Below are 23,992 nucleotides of genomic sequence, written 5' to 3' on the forward strand. Positions count from 1 at the left end.
CTGACGGGTACTGTCCTGAGAAGCTGAGTGAGGTTTCCTTTCCTGGCCATGGCCACCCAACTCTGCCTTTGTCTGGGACATCAATAGGGGGCAAGAGGAGGCTGTGGTGATGCCCCAGGAGATGGTGATTTCTCCAATGGAGCACTCGCCCCTTCCCAAAACTGCTGTTTGATAGTGTCCCCCACATCTCCCTTTCCTCCTGTAGAATCATGTCTGTGTAGACCCCTTTGTTTAAATACTTTCCTGCTGAGGTTACTGGTTCTGGAGTGCTTCTGGTGAGTTATGTACCTTCCTGAGGTCCTGCATGGGAGGCTCCAGCATGTGCCATTTAAACAATTTTCACGAGAATGCCGGGAAGCTGAATCACTCCTTGCTGCACAAGAGAGAAGAAACACTTCAAACACCAATCTTTTTAAAAAGTTACATTTCCTTCCATCTCAGAGCAGTTTGGCTGATGTTGGGTAGGAATCACATATGTTTTATATTCTTTATTCCTGGTATCCAACTGCATGCTGCAGTCAATACTTCTGTTACTACTTCTGTTAACATACTGGCTAAAGACAAAATTTGATCTCACTCCAGCTTCACACCTGAATCTGATGCAGTTTTAGAAAGATGAGGGATCTGTTGGACACACATTGGTATCATTGAGCAGTCACTCACACGTAGCCAGTCCTTTTGGAGTTAGTAATGGCTCACAGATTTGAATGGACTTCAACATTAAGCCATTAAGCATGGCTTTAATCTCTTTGCCTTTTGAACCTACGTCAATTACGTAATGCTTTGGATATTCTAGAGAGCTGGCTTCAGCTTTAATTGATTTTCATATTAAATGGATCATCTCCTATATTTGCTTGCTTTGGGTAATATTTTATAATAAATACTTGATATTTAGAGGTTTTTTTAAAACTGAATTATTATTACTATGCTCCAAAGCAACCAATGCTTTCTCAGTGCTTCACGACAACATCCAAAACCACAATTACAGTGAAGTAGACTGCTTGATAACTATGTGTATTTTAGTGACTTAAAATGAACATATGCAAAAATTTACACTGAAAAAAGAGAAAATTTAATTTAATATCACCAAGTTGGTCTTTCCCAATGGATACGCTAAGCCCTCTCACACATATCTGATCCAATAACACATACAATAATAAATAGTTATCTCTTTCCATTTAAGTTTTCCTTTATTTATCATGCATCAGTGTGTGTGGTTAACACTTGAGATGTAGAAATGGAATATTTAAATGTCTTTTTTTTTTTTTTTTTAAATAAGAACCTTGTTCATATTCAGTGAAGACTTGCAGGGTGTTTAAACACCATTCATCTTAGAATAGTTCTTGAGCGATACTGATACTGGCCTACTATCCTTAGATTTAGGCCAAAGTTGTATAGTAGCTTCAGTCAGCATTGTACAGGGGGGCTGTGAGGAAAATGCCACCTCCTTCTCTCTACTCATCTGGTCACATATCCATATCTTTACCATGTGCTCACAGTACTGCTCATCCAACAGTGCTGGAGGAGCAAGACACAATGGAGGGATGGGTGAGGGAAAGCTGATTTTTAGCTGGAGCCATTCCCTGGTCCAGCTCCTGCAGAACCAAACAAATTACTCTCAGCTGCAAGGGCACAAGTAGATGAAAAAGGGGGAAGCGCCACCCCCCCCATTCCCTTTCAACACAGCTCTGACTGGAATAAAATAATCATGGAACTTCAGCCGCAGTCAAGCAAGCAGAATTACCTGCTGAGGCTTGGTTTGTGGGAGAACAGAAACAATAAAAGTTGAAAGGAAGCTATAGGGTTTGATGAGGTTTGTCTGTGTTTGGCAAAGACTTTTTCCTTTCTTAGAGGTTCTTAGAAATGCCTTCAAAACATTCCAGGCTTGGTTTTGGTCTTTAAATACTCTTCAGTGTTTTATTTTAAGAGTGAAGAGCCAAATTCTTCCTCAGATATGCATGCAAATACTCCCACATTAATCAGAAGCATTGTCTGCACATACCCTAAGTGCAGGAGGTTTCTCATTTGGTATGTGCTTTGCTTCTTAAGGAGAAGTCAATTCTTAGCACAAACTTCCTCCTACTCTCACAAATTTACAAAAAATTGTGTTTTTTCCAGCATGGATTGGGGATCAGTTGGTCTCACCCTACAGGGAGCAATAACATACTTCATGAGAAGACTCAGTGGCTACAAAAAGATTGCCCACAAAGCTCAGGGTGTAGCAGGACAGTTAAAAAGGGGAATCTGATCCTCTGGTTTATGAGAAATGATGAAGAGGTATGAAGAGCTGCACATAAGAATGGGATAAGACATTAATTCATGGAAAAGAAATTGGTACATCATATTTGATTTAAAATACAAGGACGGAAGAAGCAATGTAGGTCTTTATACTCCCTGATAAAACACTAGTGGACTTAAAAATAGGTTTTAAAAACTGAGCTGCTGTTTTGATTTGTAAAACAAGTTAAACCAAACTTGACAATAAGGCATGTGCTTTAGATTTCCCTGGTTTAAGGCACTGTTTACTCTGGCAGATGTATCCTTAAGTGAAGCTTTTTTTCCCCCCTCAAAGCTGTTACATGGTAGACTGATGTTGGCTGACCCTGAAGCAAAAATTTGAAAACAGCACATTTATTTTCCTGCTAATGCTAAACACACATGCCATGCAGCATTTTTTTGGTCTAGATGGAAAATCTTCAAATCTGGACTATTTGTCCCTTTTACCCTGACTTTAATGTTTTCATGAACACAAAAATAACATAACAAACTTGGAGGATGGGAGCATGTGTGTTTTGCAGGCTGTAATTTGCAGGCTGGAAGGGTCAGCCTGGTGCCATGCTGTTCAGTGACCATGGGATTTCCCATATTCCACAGCACCCAGCAAAGCTCACAGGGTGCTGATGCCCAAGTGGGAAAAATGTGAGCAGAGCTATAAATTCAGTTTTCTTGCTTTCCTTATAACACAGGCAAAATACCAGGCTGACTGTCATCTTTGCTACTACTTGAACAATTCATTGGCAAAAAAACCCCCAACAACAACAACAAAATCCTGCAATATTGTTGATATTTACAGTCAGCTCTGAAGAAAGATGACTTTTTGGAATAGTGGTATTGCTGTGATGTGTAGGCGCCGTGCTACAGAGGTTTTGTGGATGTTGCCTTTGTTTAACAGTTTTCATGGAGGTATAAATAAAGCCAGCATACCTGTAGAGCCACAGCCAGTCTCCAAGACACTGAGTTTTCTCTCACTGAAAACCATCTCAGAAGACCCCCTAAGCTGTGCTGGAGTCAGCTGAGGGTGTCAGGGTGCATTGCCAAAAAAAAGGAGCAACATGAGCTCGCTGACTGAAGCTGCTAATGGAGCAGTGGTTTGGGTAAAACACTGAGGGTCTGTTCCATGCAATTTTTGAATGGATTTGACTGGAATGGACTTCAGCTAACTGGATTAAATTGTTAAACCAATTTAAGGAAGTCCATGTTCAGAGATGAAAGAAATTGCTTAAATTGGTGCCAATCCTCACATCAGTAAAGAGGGAAAAAAGATTTAAGAAAGAAGGACTTATAAGAGATCATTCCTCTTGATGAAATATCTAAATCTTTGCCAATGCTAACTGAAAGGAATGAAAAAAAGTCCTCTGGAGAGCTTTTAGCAATTAGGTCCTGTTTGCAAAGAATCTGGGTCTGTGTTGCTCTAGGGCGCTCAGCCCAACAATTTTCAATGTTTTTCTTATAAACTGGACTGTACCTCATTAGAGATGCCCAGCTGTATTTTTCTCTCTCTTTCACAGCCATACACATCACTTTTCATCCTGTCCTTTTCATCACCTACTGCTTCTTTAGCAAATAAAGCAAGTGAAAATAGAGCGCAAAGAAATCTCATCCACATTTATCAGTTTTCTCCTGCTGTTCAGCAGCTGCAAACACAGATTTAAAGCAGCACCTCCAGACACAATGCTGTGGCCATCACCCTTGCAAACATTCTGCAGCCATCAGTGGTGTGTGGACCACAGATCCAGGAGCTCTGTTACAAAGTACTCAGGATCTGGTACTCACAACCTATTATTTTATTATTTGTTATTTTATTATTTTGTTATTGTTATTTAGAGGGCCAGGCTGACTCTGCCTCCCTCTGAGCTACCTCTAGCGTGCAAATTATATGGCTGTCTCATTGCTAGCTGCAAAATTAAAGTGAATCACACACTACCATACTACAGATTCTAGATTAAATTGATGCTACTGTTTCAGAGTGAGTTCTACTAACCCTCATTTAGGCAGAAACATTTCCTGTAGGTTATGGGCAAATCCTGGAAAAGCCCCATAGATTGTTGTGGCTCTGAATGGTGTAGACACTAAAGCCTTTAGGGCTGGTCACATAACCATTCTATGAGGGTTGTAGGTGAGCTTTACCTTTAAAACCACAGGTTATATCATGTTTTTCTCCCATGGGGCTGGCTAATAGAGATGCTAATGGGGTAGAAGTGCACTTCTGGTTCCCCTTAGAAGAGTAGCAGGAGTTAAAGCTACAGTCCACTGGGTCAACCATTCCCTAGGAGTGAACCATTGCAGAAATGCAGGAGTGAAATAAAAGAGTAGGACCAGTATGGCAGACCCAGGCTGGCAGTTTGTGTAGGAAAAAAAAACCTGGCAAAAGACACTTCTCTTTTTCTACTGTTTCATTTTGGAATGATAAAATGAGGTTATAATCAATATACAATATGGATTGTGAATAAAATGCATTTGTTTTTCTCCTTTAATAGCAAAATTCTCACTTCTTTAGTAGAATTTCAAGAGCTTCAGTAAAAGACTTGCTCTCAAAGGTAACAACTGAACCAATATGAGCTGGTGTCCTTGAACGCAGATGTGTGGCCTCTAAAAACAAGATATGCATAACAGCACTCCTCTGTTATGTAGCTTAGCAACTTGGGATGTAAATTAATACTCTTCAAAAGAAGATTTCCCATTTTAATAGGCAAGGAGAGATCCATATTAGAAAGTAGATATTGTATTCAAAGCTGTCCAGTGTAGATCCAATTCTATTTGTATTAAAGTGTATTTGTTAAAGTTGAGTAAGAATTCATTCTTGTCTCGATTTTTACATATTTCTTCAGTCATGTATATCTATCTATCTATCTATCTATCTATCTATCTATCTATCTATCTATCTATGTGTATATATGTATATATATATTCTTTGGATATATATGTATGTGTGTTTATGTCTATACTTAAAAAAGATACATTGCTATATAAAACTCCTTTTATATTTTACTGTATTGTGGGGAATTTTTTCCCTTTTAACTCCTGTCCAAATGAAATAAGTTGATTAATTTCAGTATTGATCTTACTTGTTTTTTTACTCACTATATTTACAAATCAAATGTGGCATACTGAAAATATTTTACATCCATATAACCAAAAAAGAGGCATTGTTTCATTTGGGGCCCATATAAAATGAGTCATCTTTACTGTCTAGGTGATTGACCTCTACATAGCACAAGCAACAATTCTGCTGGCTTGTGCTCTAATAAGCAGTTTACTGAGTTTACTGAACAGCTTTATTTAAATAGTTTCTTTGGTATTCAGCTTCATGGTACCAGTGTTTGGAAAAGGGGTGATTTTTAGAGCAGTTCCTCTTGGTTATGGAGACTTTTACCACACTGTGCCTGTCCATGTTAGGGAAATCCTGATGTTCCCATTCCTTCAGTGGAGGACAGGAATCAAGTCTGAGATGCTCACAGCTGAGTGCCTTGAAGAGAAGGATACTAATTTTTTTCCCTTAAGATGGCAACCTCACCTATACATTTTCCTAATATACTTCAGTATGGATGCTGCTCCCTTAATTTCTATGGAACTAAGGAAAAAAAAGAAAAGGCCTGTTTATATATGGGTGCCAAAGCATTGCCTTTTATTTCAAATGCCCTGTTTCTGTTCAAACTACCTAAGCTGTAATGGAAATATTTTCAGTTTTTCAGTTTAGCAGGAATCTCCTAAAAATCTAATTTATTTGGAGCAAAATATTGTCCTTTCTCACTCTCCTCCCCTTTCCTGCAGTGCTTTATTTAGGAGTTCAGACAAACAAAAATTCAGTTATTCACTCAGCTCTGTTGAATAGCAGGAGATTTCTTCTACCAAGCAGCTCAACTCTCTGTCAGACCTTTGGCTGGTTATCTAAGGTAAGTGTCACTGTATTACCAATGCTTAATATTTAGTGCTGGCATTGCTTATTTTATTCCAAAGGATTTTCTTTCCCAAAGTAAATGACCAAGTTTAGCTAGACTAAAAATGTTATGCTAAAAGTTTTTAGTTACCCTAAAAATTAGTGCTCAGGCTGGCTCTGTGGTGGAGTCTGGTGTGTACATATGTGTGTGTGTGTGTGGAGCTAATATCAATTTTCCCCGCCTATCTGGGATTGTGTTTGACAAGGATGATTTCCCCTTAGCCACTCCACTTTTTCAGGCAGCATATGGATTTGGGAGGACCTTAGTCTCATCTTTCCTGAGTCTTTTATTAAAGTAGTCACTTTCATGCTCCCTTTCCACACAGAGAGGAGTGAGCCAGCCTTGCTTGTTAAAGAGTGCATTTACAGGGGACTGGGACATTTCTATCCCTGCTTGAGAGTGGTTCACTTATTTATTGTGTTTTTTATAACGTGTTCCTGGCTTCTACCTTCCTCCATTTCTAAAAATGCCTTCAAAACACTGTTCTAAAACCTTGCACATCATACATCTTAGCAAGCCATAATCACATCTGGTTTAGACTCTTTTTGGGGAAAGAGTGAGCCACAGTCTTCACCCATATCCAAGCTTCCCAAGCAGATATTCAGTGACTTTGATTCAGTCAAGGGAACAGATTCTAAAATCAGACTTTTGTTTCCCTAATAGTCAAGAAAAGGAGAAATAAGTCAGGTCTTGAATCCAGCTTACTTCTAATATTAATCTGCAGAAGATGAAAACTGGAAATTTTGTATGCAACTTCTCTGACAGGGAAACTAAGTTTGAAGATTATTGTTTGGAGGCTATCAGAGGTTATGACAGACAGCAGATCAACCTTGCCTTGGCCTGCTAATGAAACCTTTGTGGAGCCGTACTGGAATTCAGATTGTCTGTGTGATCTAGGCTGCAATGAAAAACTATGAAAAAACCCAAGGGAGCTGTAAATGTAGAAGAAGAGATTGCAGATGACCTTGCTCCTGATAAGTCACAGTTGTGCTAATTACTAAAGAGGAACAGCCATGTCCTTAATGGGTTGCAGCTGTGAATAATAAAGATAAGTGTGATAAAAAGGGGTGGGCTGGCTATTTAGGAGCATCTTGGAGAAGGAGGACCTTGAGGAGCCTGAAGGAAGAGGGAAAGATCCACAGAGACACAAAGATGAACAAAACCCGGAAGAGAGTTGGTGCAGTAAAACAGTCTGCTATGGGGTCTGATGGAGTCAGAGCCTGCTGCTGGAGCCTGCAGTCACAGCTGAGCTGGGTGGAAGTTGTGTTCAGAGTCTGCAAACCAATCCTTGCAATCACAGTCCACCAGGAGAGATCCAGCAGTCAGTCTGTAGCTGGACTCTGCAGTGGGAGCTTGCTGCAGACAGAGTCAGGAAAGCAAAGCTGTAAAGAAGAATAAACCAGGACCTTTTTCATGTTGTTGAATGGCAGTCTGTGTCTTGGCTCATTGCTACCCCTAATGAGAGATCTGCTGCAACAGGGAGAGAGTTATTTGCTATTATTGTTGTCCTAAGTTTTTACATGGCTGGTCACTCTTGCACAGTAAGAGCTCAGGGAGAATCACTCTCCATTTCCAGCAGTGTTTTTTGCTGTAGCAAAAATCTATCTTGGATTATATGCCCTCTCAGTATATCCAGTCACAGCAGGATAAGGTCCTATCAAAAGTCTGTTGGCAGTAGACAAATCTTTAGTCTCCTTCATGGAAAATAAAATGTATCTAGCAGGAAAATTAACTGGATTCTGTTGGGATAAATTAATAGGACAACATTTCTTTTTTGTTTATCTATGGTTTCTATTAGCCTCTTCTGAAAACAAGACAGCAGTTTGATAATTCCCATCAGAGAACTTCAGTGCTAGAGGTTGGCTTTGTCTACTCCACAGGTTGTGTCAGATAAAAATCTAGTGAGAAGTGTCATACTGACAGTGAGACCAATAGAGATAATTCTGGCAGGGCCTTTAGTTACACTTGACTTTTTCTGATCTTCTTATGAATTGGGACAGCTGGAGGAGGGTAATAAAGTAAAAATAAATAAGAAACATCAACAGCAAAGTACCTCAGAGAATTAAAAGCTTCTTAGTTCTGATTTCACTGGGAAAGCAGATCTGCTAAGTGTGTCTTACTTTTACCAGTGTGTTAATTGAGCTTTTGCTTTTTCTACTGAATAAAGATCACCAAAGTTCTATTTATATATTCTTGATGTGAATGTTTGATTATTGGTATTGATTTTACCTTGCTTTGCATAAGGTGTTTTGCCTAAGATACATAAGATCATAATGGTCAATTGCTTTCCTGTGGTACTGCCTACTGTGACAGCAATCTTAAACATATTTGACTGAGAATAACTGAGTGCAGTGGACTGCATGTACCAAGCTCCTCATGAGCACGCAATTTGCTGTACTGTCTATGGTGGAAAAGATTTTTCAAAAGTAATTCTGAAAGTTTGACTTTTCCCATGCTGAGCCCATCACCCTTCTGCCATCAAGCCCTCCCAAATCTCCCTGTGTTGTCTCTATTGCTTTGGTCAGGATCCCAGGGCTGCTGTAGGAGAAGCAGAGACAGAATAAGCATATTGACAGTAATCCTTCAGTAGTGTGCTGTACGAGAGGTGCCTGCAGCAGCATGGCCCATCAGCCCTTCAGCAGTGAGCCCTAGACAAGCCTGGCAGCTCCTTCCCTGCAAACCCCCGTGCATGGACGTGGCTGTGCCGCTGAGAGCCGAAGGTGCCCGTGGAATGCGTTTGAAAGGCGTGTGGTTGGGTTCTGTCTGGCACTGGGACAAATCCCAGCTGCACAGCCAGCGTGGGCTTGGTGAAGGTAGAGGCTTTCCTCCTCTCTGGCTTTGCATGGCTGCAGTAACATAACTCTACTTCGCCCCATATTTTTCCCATATTTAAAAGAAAATAAACCATATGAAAAAGTGCCCTTCCCACATGCTTAAGGACTTCTGAACTCCTCCTGTGCTCTGGATAATTGTTCTCAACTTGCATCTAATTTTAAAGCTTGCTGCTTCTATTTCAGACCAAAGAAGGGCTTGTCAGCCATTTCCAATAACAGTAGCTTGCCTAAGGAAAGACATATTTTGACTTACAAACCTTGTACTGCCTGTGTGTCTGTTGCCATCCAAGCATGCCTAGGGCTGAGAACAAGCAGATAATGACAATGTAGGGTTATAAAAAATAACATTAGCAGAGCCTCCTGTGATAGGATGAGAGGCAATGGTTTTAAAGTAAGAGAATGTAGAAACAAGAGGGGATTTTTAAGGAAGGTGGGGATTGACCACTGAAAGAGGCTGTTAAGGTAAGGAAAGGTTTGTTGCCTTGACAACATCAGATTAAGCATAGATTATTTTTTTTTTTAAATGGATGATGTATAATAGTTATTCATTTTACTCATTTCAAATTAGATCTAGGTAGTAAAATTTTCAGGTCTTCTACAGTCAAGTAGGTATCTAATGACTCCTTTTAGTCCTAAATTTAAGAGATCAGTGAGGAAACATCTAAGTGCTTGGAATGAAACTGCAGAAGTTTCACTGTGTGAGAGAACTGAGGCGAGTTAAGAAAGAGTCCCTGATCCTACACCAGTTAGTGAACCTGAGTATCCATCTCCAGAGTAGATGTTGATCTCTGTAGTGGACTCTGCTTAACTGAGGGAGTCATAAAGAGAAATGATCAGAGGATTAGCTCTTTTGCTATAATGAACCAGTTTTAATAAAGCCCTGCTCTTTCTCATGGGATCTTTGAAAAATTGGCAATATGCTACCATCCATAAGACTCTTTAATTCTTATAATCTTTCTGGCCACTACTGGGATGCTTTTTTCCTTTGGTGAGCTTCAGTTTTGCATTTGCCACTAATTCATGGTTCCAAGATATCAGGGACTACCTGTGGGAAAGTTTAAAGTAGTTTTCATTTGTAAAACAAAACTCCTGGGTAGCCACTTTGTGGATGAGGCAGTTATTTGTCCACCTCTTCAGCCATAAGAGGGACTGAATGATACAGCCACTTTCTCCTCATCCTGGGCTTCTTCAGAGGTCCTGGCTGAAAGAGGCAATACACTGGTAGCTGTGGAATGCCCTCCAGCAGCCTTTGGTGCTGTCACTCCCTGTGCTGCCCCAGCTGGGTGTGGGAGCTGGCTGGGCACACTACACTCATGGCATGGTGACACTGATGGGCATGCCACCCTTCGGCCAAATTGCATCACAACCCACACTAGGTTTGCCTCTAGAAAACCATGACTAAATACTGCCAAGTGGTTGGTAATTTTCCAGATCTGCCCCTGGGTATCTGGGTTGAAAGTGCTCCTTTTTGGACTGCTGTAGTGGCCGGCGGGGGGACCTGCCCTACAATGCAAACATTTGTTTAAGCAGCGCTTTTAGCAGTAGATTACATCTCAGCAGAGCCATGAGTACTGATTCTGGCTTCATGAAGGCCTCCCTTGTAGCAATATATCTATTCTGAGTGTAGACAAGTCTCAGTAACATTAATAAATTGGCACTGAGGGGTTTCTGTAATATCTCAGTTTCCCACAGCCACTTCAGCTTCAGATAGGACTCCGAGTTTTTAAAGGGGCAGACTGGATAAAAATCAAAAGGAGGCAGAAGAGGAGCTGGGCCCAGTGTAGATATGGCAGGGAAAAAAAATGTACATTTTTCCTGTCTCAGCTCCATTTTCCACTCTTGAGATAAATATGTGACTCTTTCTGAGTGCCCAGGTGCCATTACCCTCCCTCTCTCTAGCTATATGTGTAACAGGTGGGAAGGGGAAGGATGTGCAGGGGCTGCTCATTGCCCTGCTTGTATCCCCACAGTTTAATCTAACCTAGAGCTGCCCATTGAACATTTGACTCTCACACTAGATAACTCTGCTCCTTCTCCTCATCTCCATTGCATGCAGCTTCCTTCACTCTCTGAGTTTGCTCTGACTCCTTTTTAAGGGCTCATATGCTCTTTCTGAGTCCCCTAGAGTTCCCTTTGTTTACCCAGTAATAGAAAACCTCACCTTTTTCCACAAGGTGTGATCTTAAATTGTCTCTCCCTTGTTTTTTTCCTTTCTCCTTGCAAACTATTCTTGACCTTCCCTTTAAATACCCAAGATTCTAAATTCCTGCAACCCTCTCTTCGCACTGCACAATATGGTAATCCCTCTCAATTTCCATTGCAGGGATGTGAAAAGCCTGTTTGTGTCCATGCAGAAATGGGACAGCCTTATGATTTTGGTCAAATGTGGAATGGCATATCTCTTACAGTCATATCTTAACACAGGAAAAGCTGTGAAAATCAGATTTGTAAAGTTAGAAAAGATGAGATGCAATATTTGCATCTGTATGAGCATTATTGTCCCTCGTTGTTTGGAGTTGCATCTGATCCCAAACATAATACTCATCCTGGGTGGGAAAAGAAAAAATAAATCCCTGAAATTTCTCATTTTCTCTGGCTACTGATATCATACCTTATATTTCTGTTAGTAGAAATTTTTAAACTTATCCAGTTGCAGGATAGTGCTCTGGCAAGTTCCTGTTGCTGCTCTTCATAGTGTCATTGAAGCACCTTGACAACAGCCAGCCTAACAAAGTTCTCTCTGAGGCTCAGACCAGATTAGCACAGAGGCAAAGTAAAGCAATTAGGAATAAACCACACCAAGATCTGTATTTGGAGTGGAAAAACAGTTAGGCTAACAAGCTGGAAGTGTCAAGCAGAGACTCCTGGGAACTAAGTGCATTTCTCCACTCAGTTTGGATGGAAAGGAACCTTCCTGTGAAAATAATACCAAAATACCTCCTTTCTTCCAGAAAGAATGGAGATACAGCAGATGGACAGCACTTTCACAAGACAGAACATTACACTGAAGGTGAGATGGATCTTGACATCTGGAGACTGGATTGAATCCAGGTTATTCCAGTGTCAGAAGAGCTGTCCAGCTTTGGCTTTTTGGCCATTGACCCTGGTGTTGTTGGGTGTATGCCCTTGCACCTTGGTTAAGCCATTACATTAGCCAGTTGGGCTGAAGAGAACATCAAGATAATGCTGGGCACTAGGGATGAAGGGCAGAGCATTTGTCTGCTAGCAGCAATGCAGACATCAAAGGGTTTAAAATTTGAGACTCATCCTTCCAGCACGAGGAGGCAGCTGAATGTCTTAGAGGAACCCCACCATGAATTTAATTATTTTAAAATTCATGGAAATTTAGAAACATAACATAAATAGTTTAGAAGGAAAAAAAAAATAAAAAGAAAGAGATATTTCTAGAATTAATGGGAACATTCAGTTTGAATAGAAAATATTAATGAAGGAACTTTGGAAGCTTTAAAAATGTTTTGAGGTTTCATATATGCAGCCAGCTCCTGGAACTGGAGGAAATTTCTTCATTAGGGGGGTCGCCCCACAGATGCCCACCCAAGCTGGTACTGGTCAGTATCATGGAAAAGACAGGAAACAGGATTTATAACAATTTGAATAACACCAAAAAGGTAATATATTTTCTGCCAATTCTTTTCCTCCATCAAAGCAGAAACCAACTAGGAAAATATGTTCAACATCAGACATACTTTTTCCCCTTCATATGAAGAAATCCAGAAGATGAGTGTTTCATTATAAAAATATTTCATACTTAAGAGATACTGTCGCTATGCCCTTGGTTGGGTAGCAGAGTAAACAGTTGCCTGAAAGTGAAAGGATTTAAGATGTGTTAAAAGGGAGTTCATTTTAGCTGCACTGTAACTACAATAACATACCTATTTTTCTTCATAGCCATGCCAATCTTGTATGAACACTCTCTCTTCCTGTTACTTTTTCACGTTGCCTGGATAGGAAATCAAATGCAATGGAGATGGGTGAGACCAGAAAAGCTTCATGTTTTATTGAGCTTTGAGGGGGTTTGGAGCTAGTGTCTTGCAGAGGTAGCACTCTGTGGAGGGTTTCATCTGTACCTTGGTGATTGGCAATTGAAGGATGAACCATATGAACAGACATGAATGAAAAAGAACAACCACATTTGACCCCAGCTTTGTCTGTTCAATGCAGGAATAATTTGCAGCTTGAACCGTATTTGTTTGATTTGTGTGTAGAGAACACAATTATTTTTTTTTTTAAGAAACTCAGTTTTGCTGACTCCTGTGTTTGGAAATTACCTTTTCAGTTACTCAAACAGGAAAGGATAAACGCTGGAAATGTTATTAATAAAACGTTAAGCCCCCTGCCTCTCTCCCTCCCTCCCCGAAACCCCAGCTCCTAATTCAGCAGAGGTCAAACAATAAAGTTTACAATCACGCTCTCCACGCTGCTCAGCACTCCGAGCCAGCACACCAGTGACTGGCCAGATTAGTTAATCTTCCTCAGCTCCGTCTTGGGCCCTATAACTACTGCAGCAGGTCATTAACCAGCTGGTGAAGCCCCGGCACATCGTACATTTATTCCCAAACCTTAGCAGCCGTTGTTGAGTCCAGGAGCCTTAAAGAGGTACTTCTGATGTTAGCTGACAGAATGTTAATTTATGCTCGCTGTAATTCAAAGGGATTCCAAGGCAACTGTAAACTAATGAAACCCGAATAACTTTCCTGGAGAAGGTTCCTTATTTAATCAGTTGAAGTAAAATGGAAATATGTAAAATGAGCAGTCATTCTTTCTTTTAAAATATAAGGCCTTTTTGTGAAAAGGCAGATAAATGAGAACATGTTGTGTTAGAGGAATGAGATGTAGAAAAATGTTTGATTAATACAAAATATTTATTCCCCCCAAGTTCCTTGATTTTTCTTTTTTAACTCTGCTGTTCATCACTGCCAAAGTAAAAAAGCAAAGAACGCAATGTCTACTAAGTTTGGTAACCTAGCAGAAGTATTGCTTTCAGCCAGGATTTTCTTTTTCTTTTTTTTCCTCTCTTTCTTTTTATTTTTTTTTTCTTTTCTTTTTAATCTCAAATGAAAGGCTCTCTTTAATCAGATAATTGACCGGCTGGTAATTTTAGCCGTTTGTGACACACCAGTTGGCAGGTACAGTGGTACATAACCATGAGCCTTTTCCTATAGCCCTCCCTCCCTCTGGGACACTCACAGACGTGTCTCTGTCTTATCAGTCCCAGGGGACAGTTCCCAAACATTTTGCAATGAAAATGCAAAGAAGGGGCCTTTTCCCTCCCGAAAAGGAGAGCCAGCTGTCAGAGATAATGAGTGCCAGTGGATGCACAGATGGCACTGGAGGTGTTCCCTCAGCCCACTGAGCACCTGGAGAAGGGAGTGTCTATTGTACAGCTGTTCCTGTTGGGGCCATGCTCTGCCCTGGTCCTGGCCAGGTTGGTGGGGGTAGCAGCACACACAGATGTCCCCAGAGTGTGACACATTGGCAAGGAAGGCATAATCCTGAGGCATCCTCCTTTTCATTTACTGTGTGCTTCTTGCTTTTATCCCTTCTCTGCTCTTCACTTTCAGTGGGGACTGGGAGTGAAATGTACCTTGCTGCATGACTGACAGACCTTCAAGCTCCTCAGCAAACCTTGGGCCTTATTTTGAAAGGCCCCTGAAAGAAAAAGGATTGTGTGCTCTCTGAATGCAGGTTGAACTGCTGCCAAGCCCAGGCTGCTCCATTCAAAGGGCTGAGTGAATAAATGAGAATAACATCCTTGGGGACCTCAGGGATCAGTTTACTCTGAAAATCCTCAGCCTTACAAAGGGTCAGAGTCACAGGTAAATGAAAATGGCTGGGAGGGGACTTTGATGGCCGAAATACTGTAACTGTAGAGGACTTGAAAGAAAACTCTATTTTTAAAAAAGTGAGAGAAGAGAGGAAGCAAACAGGGGAGAATGTGGCTAGCAGGGGGACTTCAGCCTGCAGCCTCACCAGAAGGGAGAGGGAGGAATGAGAACAGGAGAACAGAAAGAAATGTCTCCTCTCCCTTAATCAACAGTGATCTTTGAAATACTCTGCTATGGGCAGTGGCTGTAGCAAGGGAGGGCCTCTCCTGCCTGATGCCTCAGTGTAACACAGATATTTCCTTTGGGTAATGATAAGCACAGTAGAACAGAACAGCATTTCACTCACTTGATAAGTAACCAACAGATCTCAGGACATGGAGGGCTGAGCAAATGGCATTAGGGACATAACTGCACCCTGTCCTGAAAGAAACTGAAGGAAATTGTACCTAAGTGCAATTCAAATATTTTTGGTGTTTCAGTTAAAAAATGACCATATAGGCTAATGCAGAGAGGTTTAAAAAGGGTGTTTTGGAAATAGCTTTGCAGTGGTATGGAAAAAAAGGATGTGAATGTGTGCACTTACTTTGAGTCTGTTTAAATTTGTTAAAATCAGTAAGTTGTGTAAGGCCAAAGGCACATTAACATCTTGAGACCTTTGGGAATTAGACACCTAAACACTTCAGTCTCTAAATCTCTGCCTGTTTGGTCTCTTCTCTTTACCTTTAGTTCTCTGAGCAGCTCCATTAATACTGACAGTAGTGAAGTTAAACACAGTCCTAAACATTTGCAGGATGAGGATGTATGTGACTTAGAGCAGCCACAGTTTCTTGTTAGGTGTTTGTATAATGTCTGGCATCTGGGCCCCATCTCTCTTGGAGATATTGCAATTCAAGTCATAGTAATTTAAAAAATAGATCAAATACTGAATTATAAAATTCTTCTGACAGATTGTCTTCTGTTGGTGAAATGTTTTTTAAGGTTCTTAAGGTCAGGATACTAAGCTGACAAGCGCATAGCTTTGGTCAGACTGCTTCTTTCTAAATGATCTTTGCACTTTAACTAAGGGAGGAGTTTTATGTGCAGCTGAACTAATTTGTGCTCTCACATGTCAAACATGATACCTGTAGGCTACTAGGAGAGTTACAGGCATGTCTCCCTCCTCAGCTGTCAGTAAAGACTCTGCTGTCTACAGATAGTTTCCTTTTGCAGTTACTTGTTTCCATAACAGAAGAGGGAAAAGAGAACATCCTACTGAAAACAGAGAAATTCAAGCTTGTTGCATTTAGACATTCAGATCAAGGTCCATACTCCATGAAAAATAGTCTTACCTTTAACTTCCACTGGACTTCATGTTGTCATATAGGCTCCATGACTTGTAACTGCTGTTTATGACACACTTTTGTTGATAGGAGTATTTGTACCCTATACTAGTCCACAAAACAACAGTGGGCAGAAAAAATGCAGGATGCTATTTTGTGTTTCCTACACACCAGCTGCAATATTGTTCCTCTGGTTAAAGTACCTCTGCCTTTAGGGATGACAAAGAAGAACCTGTCAGCCCCAGAGAGCACCATAGACAAAAGTGTTTTTTAGGGTTAAAACAAGAGGGTTTAGCTCACCAGTAATGTAGATCAGTGAGTAGCTAGACCCTTCATTTGAGAGTATTGATAAAAACCACCTCAATCTGTTTTGCTTTGTCTAGTGGGTTGCTATCAGAGTTGATGGGACTGGAGAGGAAGTAAAATTGCAGTCAAATGGGCAAATGCTAATAGGAGACTTTTTTCAATCCAGAAACATTTTAGGCTTTTCTAAAGGTGGTTGTTTTTTTTTTTTTTTTCCCCCCACATAATCTTCAGAAGACAGTGTGTAGGCTTAAATCCTTCTACTAGCCAGAAGAGACATCACCAGCTTGTGATCCAAACATTAGAAACTTCAAAAGGACACATTTAACTTCTCTGCACCGTAGTTTCATCTACATAGTGCAGAAAAAGAAGCACTAGTTTAATCTCACAGGCTGTGCAAAAGAGGTACAAGTAAGCTGTAGAAATCTTATTTTGGCAGATAAGTTAATGGAGGAAGAAAAGGGCTTTGTTACAGAGCACATCAGAAGATAGTTCATAGTTTATTTTTAAACAAAAGCAGTTAGTTCACAAAACTCAAGATGGGTGTTCTAACAGACTGGGTCCCTAACCCAGGGTTTGGGCTCTCTTTGTGGATGCTCTGCAGTGCAATATGGAGCAAAGTCATGCTTCAGCATACCCAGTATGAGGGTATTAATAGGTTTCCCTTTAGCTTGACACCTGTTTTCCCACACCATTGGAAGCTTTGCTACCTTTGTAATCCCTATCACCTTTGTCAAGTTTAGCTGACATAGGCCAAAGGGCTCAGAAGTTACTGAAGTATCTCGTGTTGATATAAGACTAATTTCCTTAGCAAATCAGGCTGAAAAAGCAGTTGGTTCACAGTACACTCAAGGCTGTAACATGCCATAATTCACTGTAGCTGTGAGCATCACTGCATAAATGAACACAAATGCACACACATCTCCTAATGCCTACTGGAAGCAATAAGCAGAACCAATAATGTATATGTAATTGTATTTATTTTTCACAGATGTCTTTTAAGAAAGGATTCTCTTAAATCAACAATTTGAGAAATGGCCCAAGCTGGGATTTATCTCAATTATGTTGTGTACGATTATATTATAGACATTTTTTTCTAGGAGAAAAACTCAAGTTGCACATGGAGTTCATTAAAGTTGGACTAATGGTTTCAATCATGTTTCTAATAGTGTGGAATAGCTGGTCAGCGATGTAGGCTGCAGAAAAGCCTGTGTGATATCTGCTGAAACATATGTGCTTTTGTTTTCCCTCCTCAGGATGAACAAACTCTTCCTGAAATATTTTATTTTTGCAAATGTGAATAAGGAGAAGAATGAATGGAGAAAACTATGAATGTACATGAAGAGTAAACATGGTAAGTACATCCAAAGCCTTGCTATAGGCAAACAGTTTTTGATATTTCAGTTTTCTTTAAAGTTGCAGAGTTTTTGTTAATATGGGGACAGGGAGCAGCTGCTCCACATACAGTCCCTCTTTTTGTTCCTTAAAAACCTTTGCAAATGACACTCTCCTTGTTTTGTTTTTCCCGTGTTCCCCAGCAGCAAAGCTTTGGAGTTTCATTCCAAGTAAAGTGCTCAGGGTCAGACAAACACTTTTCATCCAGGGCTGTGGGTTTAGCTTCAGCCTTCAGAGGGCAGCCCAGGGCAGCAGACAGCACTCTGAAACTTCCTCTTGGGTGAGATTTGGACCCCTTGTCACATTTTATTCTGAGTTCTTTCCTGGATGGCACTATTGATTAATGGCATTATTCCCCTTGTGGTATGCCTGTGCAAGGTGATACCTGAGCATGGCTCTCCAGACATAAAAGCACGACCAAAATGCAGGGGGATGGCTGTGGTTCTGCTGGACAGGCTGTTGTGGGAGATCTGTAGAAGAGAAAAAGGAAGCCCCTTTGCTATGTTGTGTTTCTGTGCAACAGAAACTTATGTTTAGATGTGTGTACAACACTTCAGAAGGGAAAACAACATAATTTCTCCAAGGAGAAATGCTTAAATTTTAATTACGATTAATTCTGCTGGTATGATGGAGACAGTGAGTTCAGTGTGCCTTTCCCAATACAATACATGGTTTGTTTAATTTCATTCAAAAATCCAATAAAAAATTGTTTAGATAAATGTTGAAAGACCTATTGGCTTCCACTGGGCATACCATATAAACAGCTGGCATCCTATCTGCTTCCCCCATCTTGCTTTGAATTCTCTTTTTTCCCTTGCTTTCTAATATCAACTTTCACATAATTCTGCATTGCCCCAGGCCTATATGTTCTGTAGATCAAGTCACTTCTAATAAGAAAAAATAGTTGATTTATAAAAACATTCCCTTGATGGGTACTTGGGGATGGAGGTGGGCTTGGATGGAAATCCTACAGAATTTTCTTAAAATAGCATGGAATCATAGAATCTTTAAGACTGGAAAAGATGTCCAACATCATTGAGCACAGCCTCACCTGTGCTGAGTACAGAGGGACAATCCCTGTCCTGCTCCTGCTGGCCACTCTATTGCTGACACAAGCCAGGATGCAATTGCTCTTCTTGGCCTCCCAGACACACTGCTGGCTCATGTTCAGCCACTGTCAGCCAGCATCCCCAGCTTCCAGCTGTTCTGCTCTAGTCTGTAGGTCTGCCTGGGATTGCTGGGACCCAAGTGCAGGAGCCTTTACCACATTATTCTTGAAGATCTATTTAATTCCCTTGTTATTATACTTAAAAGATAATAATGAAAATTCCTGAAGAAAACGCCCTTCTAACCTAATTGAGGGATTTTACCTCCAGTTGAAATGTTTGCTTTCTTTATGCTTAGTCCTTCCCTGCAATTAAGAGTGGTCTTGGAGCTTGCTTCTGGTGGAAAAACTCAGAATTTTGGCTTTTGTTCTGCCTAGCCATGGCATGCAGGGCAGAGAAAATGCTGGAATGAAAAGATGCTTTTATCTCACTGTTTTCCTTATGTATTATGAAATCATGGCAGAGCCAGGAGGGAAAAGGAGGGTTTTACTATCGTGGGAGTGCAGTTCAGGGAAGAAAAACAAGTGTACTTGAAAATATCTCCTGGGTTTTATTACAAGTCTTCATGGACGCCAGCAACTGGGAATGGAACAACACCAGGGAAACAGGATAGATTTCAAAATATAAAAATTCAGAAGTTCTGAAATACAGTGCTGGGGAAGAATGATAAAAATGCCTGACTGCACACCTAGCTGTAGCAGTGAGGAATGTAGACAATTCTCTGAGGAACAAGGAAACTGCTTTCCTGTAACAGCCTTGTGCTACTCTCCAGGCTGGAATCTGGCTCCCGGGCTGACCTCCTCCAGATGCTCCACAAGCAGGAAAAAAAAAAGACCCTCCAAAAAAACAAAAGCCTCAAGGAAGACATTAAGGGACTAGTTTGCCAGTAAAGAAGAATTCTTTGTAATTGCCTTCAATTAGTTACTGTCTTGCACTCAAAGCAGGGAAGCTGAGCTCATTTCTAATACGCTTTTAATAGGCAAGACATACAGGAATGTATGGATTTTTAAGTTAACTGTTCAATGCGTGTATATAGAGAGGATATATTGCACTTAAATGCACACATATGTAGAAACAAGTCTTTTATCTTTAAAAAAAGTTTTTATCTTTAAAAGCTGCTGCATCTCTGTGTGTTAGTGAAAAGCAAAAATGAGTAAGTATGTATTGCCCTCATATTTTACATTGATTCCCATTCCCATCTTGCTGCATTACATTCCCTTTGACATCCTTTACCACATTTCAAACTGAAGAAATGTGCCTGCAGAGTCAGGTATCTGTGTCAGACTTCCCCAGCAGTTGGCCAATTATTGGTAGACTAAGATTACAGTGTTAAACTACTCTGCATGACAGTCCAACACTCGACCTTGGCATGCAGTGCTGATCTCTCTCTGCTTGCCCACTCCAGAAGCCTGTAGCCAATCTGCTGGGATGCTCCAGGACCCAGACCCACACATGCTCAGCAACCATCAACAAAATAAAAGTGGAAGAGAAAACTGTTTTGCTGCCTACATGTCTGCAATACAGTTTGTCTACTTTGCTGGCAGGGAGACCAAATGGTACCTTTCCTTTTAGGATAGAAAAATGAATCATACTTTCTGTCTTAAGAGTAACATTTATGTGTCTCTGCAAATGTGATTCTTAATCTCTCTGCTATAGACATGACTCAGATGCTTTCCTGCCATTCAGATATATGCAGGATACTCTTAATTTCTCTTTTGCTTTCTTTACCTTCTTCCCTCTCTCCCACATTCTTCCTTTCTTCCTCCCTTTTCCTTTTGTCCTCTCACTCCTTTTTTTTTTTTTTTTTTCAGGGGCTGTATGTATGCAGACATTCCCAAGCAAAAGGAGTCTGCTCCTTTTTGTAGAACACAGGAGAAAATTGTTGCATGTGTGGAAAATTCCACAGTTCATTTCAAAGCTTTCCATTCTACAATATGGAGTGGGGATTGTTTCCATGCCAGTGTCTCAAAGTGTTGTCTAAGTGCCCTTGTGCTCTTGAGGGAATGCATCATGCTTTGGGAACTGCAGACAGGACTAGCTGAAAGAGATCTGGCCTGTAGGGACCTGTAGGCACCTTCTACCTGGGGACCTACTACAAGTGGGAAGCAGTACCTTTTCTGACTGACCTGGAGCTCATTCCTGATTAAGTCTGGGGTAAAGCAGGAGTACCCTTGGTTGGCTTTGTCACCAGCATAGGACTGTGGTACCTAGTTCTAAGAACCACAGGGTAGAGGCACTGCAGAGGGAGTGCAGGTGGAGGCAGGGTCTGTCAGACAGATGAGCAGAGGTCTCAGACCTTCAGAAGTCTCACTGGTTTCTGCCATAAGCACAAGGGCAAAGGAGTTTTAAGAAAAGGTCAGAAAAACAGCTGACTTTGTGGATGTTTAGAGCAAACCCTTCCCAATGTCAGGAGTCACACAAATGTGGTTACCTAAAAATGAAAACATTCAAAACAGAGGGATTAGGGGAGAGTTGAGCCCTCGGTGCTGACTCCAAGACAAGAGTAGGCTGTGAAATGAAGCCTACTAGCTTGTTTGATGAGGCAGAGAGGCAAAGAGAGGCAAAACTGTAACATGATCGAAACAGTGAGGTTGGGAAATGATCTTTGGAGCAGCATTCCCAATTGCTATGAGCAGGAAAAACTGTGTTTGTCAAGAGGAGTGGAAAGGATGGTCTACTGTGCTTTGTCCAGACCAGGACTGAAAAATCTTTTTAATCTACAAGGTACTTGGTTTCCTAGGCAGAATTATATATTGTATATGTATTACAGATTCCTGAACCAGTATTTGTTCTAAATCCTTCGCTTTTCATACTGTTTGTACTGTGCCCAAAAATGCCCATTAAAATCAGGATCTCACAGATCTAGAGGATATACAAATATTACTGCCACCTTGTTTCAGCTACAGAGGATGTGAGAAAACAGCAGACTCCTCTTTCAGCTGAGTTCTCATTAGCTCATTGCTGCTGCTGAGCACCAAGGACACCCTGGCAGAGAAAGGTGTCCCCATGAATGGTTCCTTTGGCTGTCTGTGCTGTGCTTCTTTCATGCTGTACTCAGAGACTGGGTGGTCTTTGGGTTAGCCAGGGGAGGCTGCTGGTCTGCCTAAACCCCTTGTAAGCAGCCATTCATGGTGTGCTTGCGTGGGGACAAATGATGGGAAGATGGATTTATCCCTTTAGCTGGGCCTGTGTTGGGTGGCCTTTCTTCACCCTGATGTTTATCTGCTTTAAACACTTCTGAGAGTTTTAAATAATAATGCTGAGATCTCACAAAAGTTTCGGGGATGAATTACAGTGGCATTCAAAACAAATTAAAATACCAAAAAATGAGCAATTCCCCAAATTGAACCTTACCTGAGACTTTGTGTGATTTTTGTAATCATGTGAGTTATGGATTCTTGGTTTGTTTTGGAATTTCACACCATGTTACACTATAGGCTTGTTGTCCAATTTTCTCTCCAGCACTGTATAACTATCATTGCTTTTCAAGACTGCTTTCTCCTGTTGTTAAGCAGCCATTCCTACTGACACCCCTACTTTTGCAGATGGGCTAGAAATCTTTATGGAAATGTGTTTTTTTCTACAATAGCAATATGTCTAAGAATAAATTAATATAACATTCTGCATTCAACCTAAGAAAGATAGTAATGCTCTTGTTGAAAGACAAGCAGGTACAAAGACATGTCCAGAGATCAACACTGTGCCTGATCTATGTAATATTAATGTCACAAAATGAGTTACACAGAAGAGCTAACAGTACTGAATAACTCTTAGGTGAAACACAACATAAAGGACTTAGGCAGGCTACAAAGAAACACTGGACAGTAAAAATTTAATATGTAAGACTGAATAAAGGGAGTCTGGTTATCATGGAGGAGAGTATATTGATTTTGGATCATCATCCCTTTGGCTCAGTAACTCAGTCCCTCTAAAGAAAAACCAAAGTGTGTTGTAGAGGAGCTAATTAATTTTTGCCACAGAGAGTAAGTGTTATAGGTTCCTTCTGTGCCTGTCTGAGCCAAACAGGACTGATTGGAAGCTTGATTTGAGTCCTCAAGTTGAGTTTCACTAGATCTTCTCAAGTCTGGAAGAGTCTATCTGATCTGTGCTGCCTGTGACTCAAAGCCAAATTAAGACAGTTAAACAAATATGCAAGACAAAGGAACAAAAAGAATGCATTTGTTCTGTGGCATTATGTGCATTTTTGAGAAATAATCACTTGTTTGTTATATTTTAAATGAGAAAGAGAAGCATGTTTGAAATTTTATGTGCCTTGAGACAGAGCTGGTAAGCACACATGCTGTGGAGTGTTCCTGCTATCTGGAGCTCATGGGCTCCTTTTGCACTCATTTGTTCTGCATGGTGAGGGCTGAGTTCCACAGTTTGCTCTTGGCAGCTGAGAGCTATTATTGGGCTGCAACATCTGTTTCAACAACAGTGGGTCCCTGGTCAGCAAAACTAATTAAAAAAGAAGTGCAAAGTCAAATACCATGACCTATCTGCTGTGTCTACATGTAAACATGGAAACTACTGGAATAATGAAAACTTAGGATAATTTACAAAAATCTGACAAGTGATGAAATGTCTCAGAACTGTTCTTCATATCAGACACTTATGAGCAGCCCAGGCAAAGATTAGGATTCCTGCAAGCGCTTAAGCACGTAGGGAACTTTTTATGCACATGGGTATTGGCAGTAAACTCACTGAGGCCACTCAGCTGTGCAGCCCTTCCCACGTGGATGAATATTTACAGAATTGGATCACAAGCTTCCTCAGTACTCTGCCAGGATTTGTTAATTGGTAATAGTAGATATGGAGGTGCCTGGGTACACATTTAATGACTCCAAACATGCACAAGATTCCTTCATTTCGCTCTGCTGTCAAAATTCTTGTTGTCAAGAATAAAGAATTAGTGCTGGTAAGTTCCAGTATCTTAAATACTTCCTTCTGACCTAAGAAGGAGGAGAGGAG

The sequence above is a fragment of the Erithacus rubecula genome (genome assembly GCF_903797595.1).
Source record: "Erithacus rubecula genome assembly, chromosome: 2".
Taxonomy (NCBI): Eukaryota; Metazoa; Chordata; class Aves; order Passeriformes; family Muscicapidae; genus Erithacus; species Erithacus rubecula.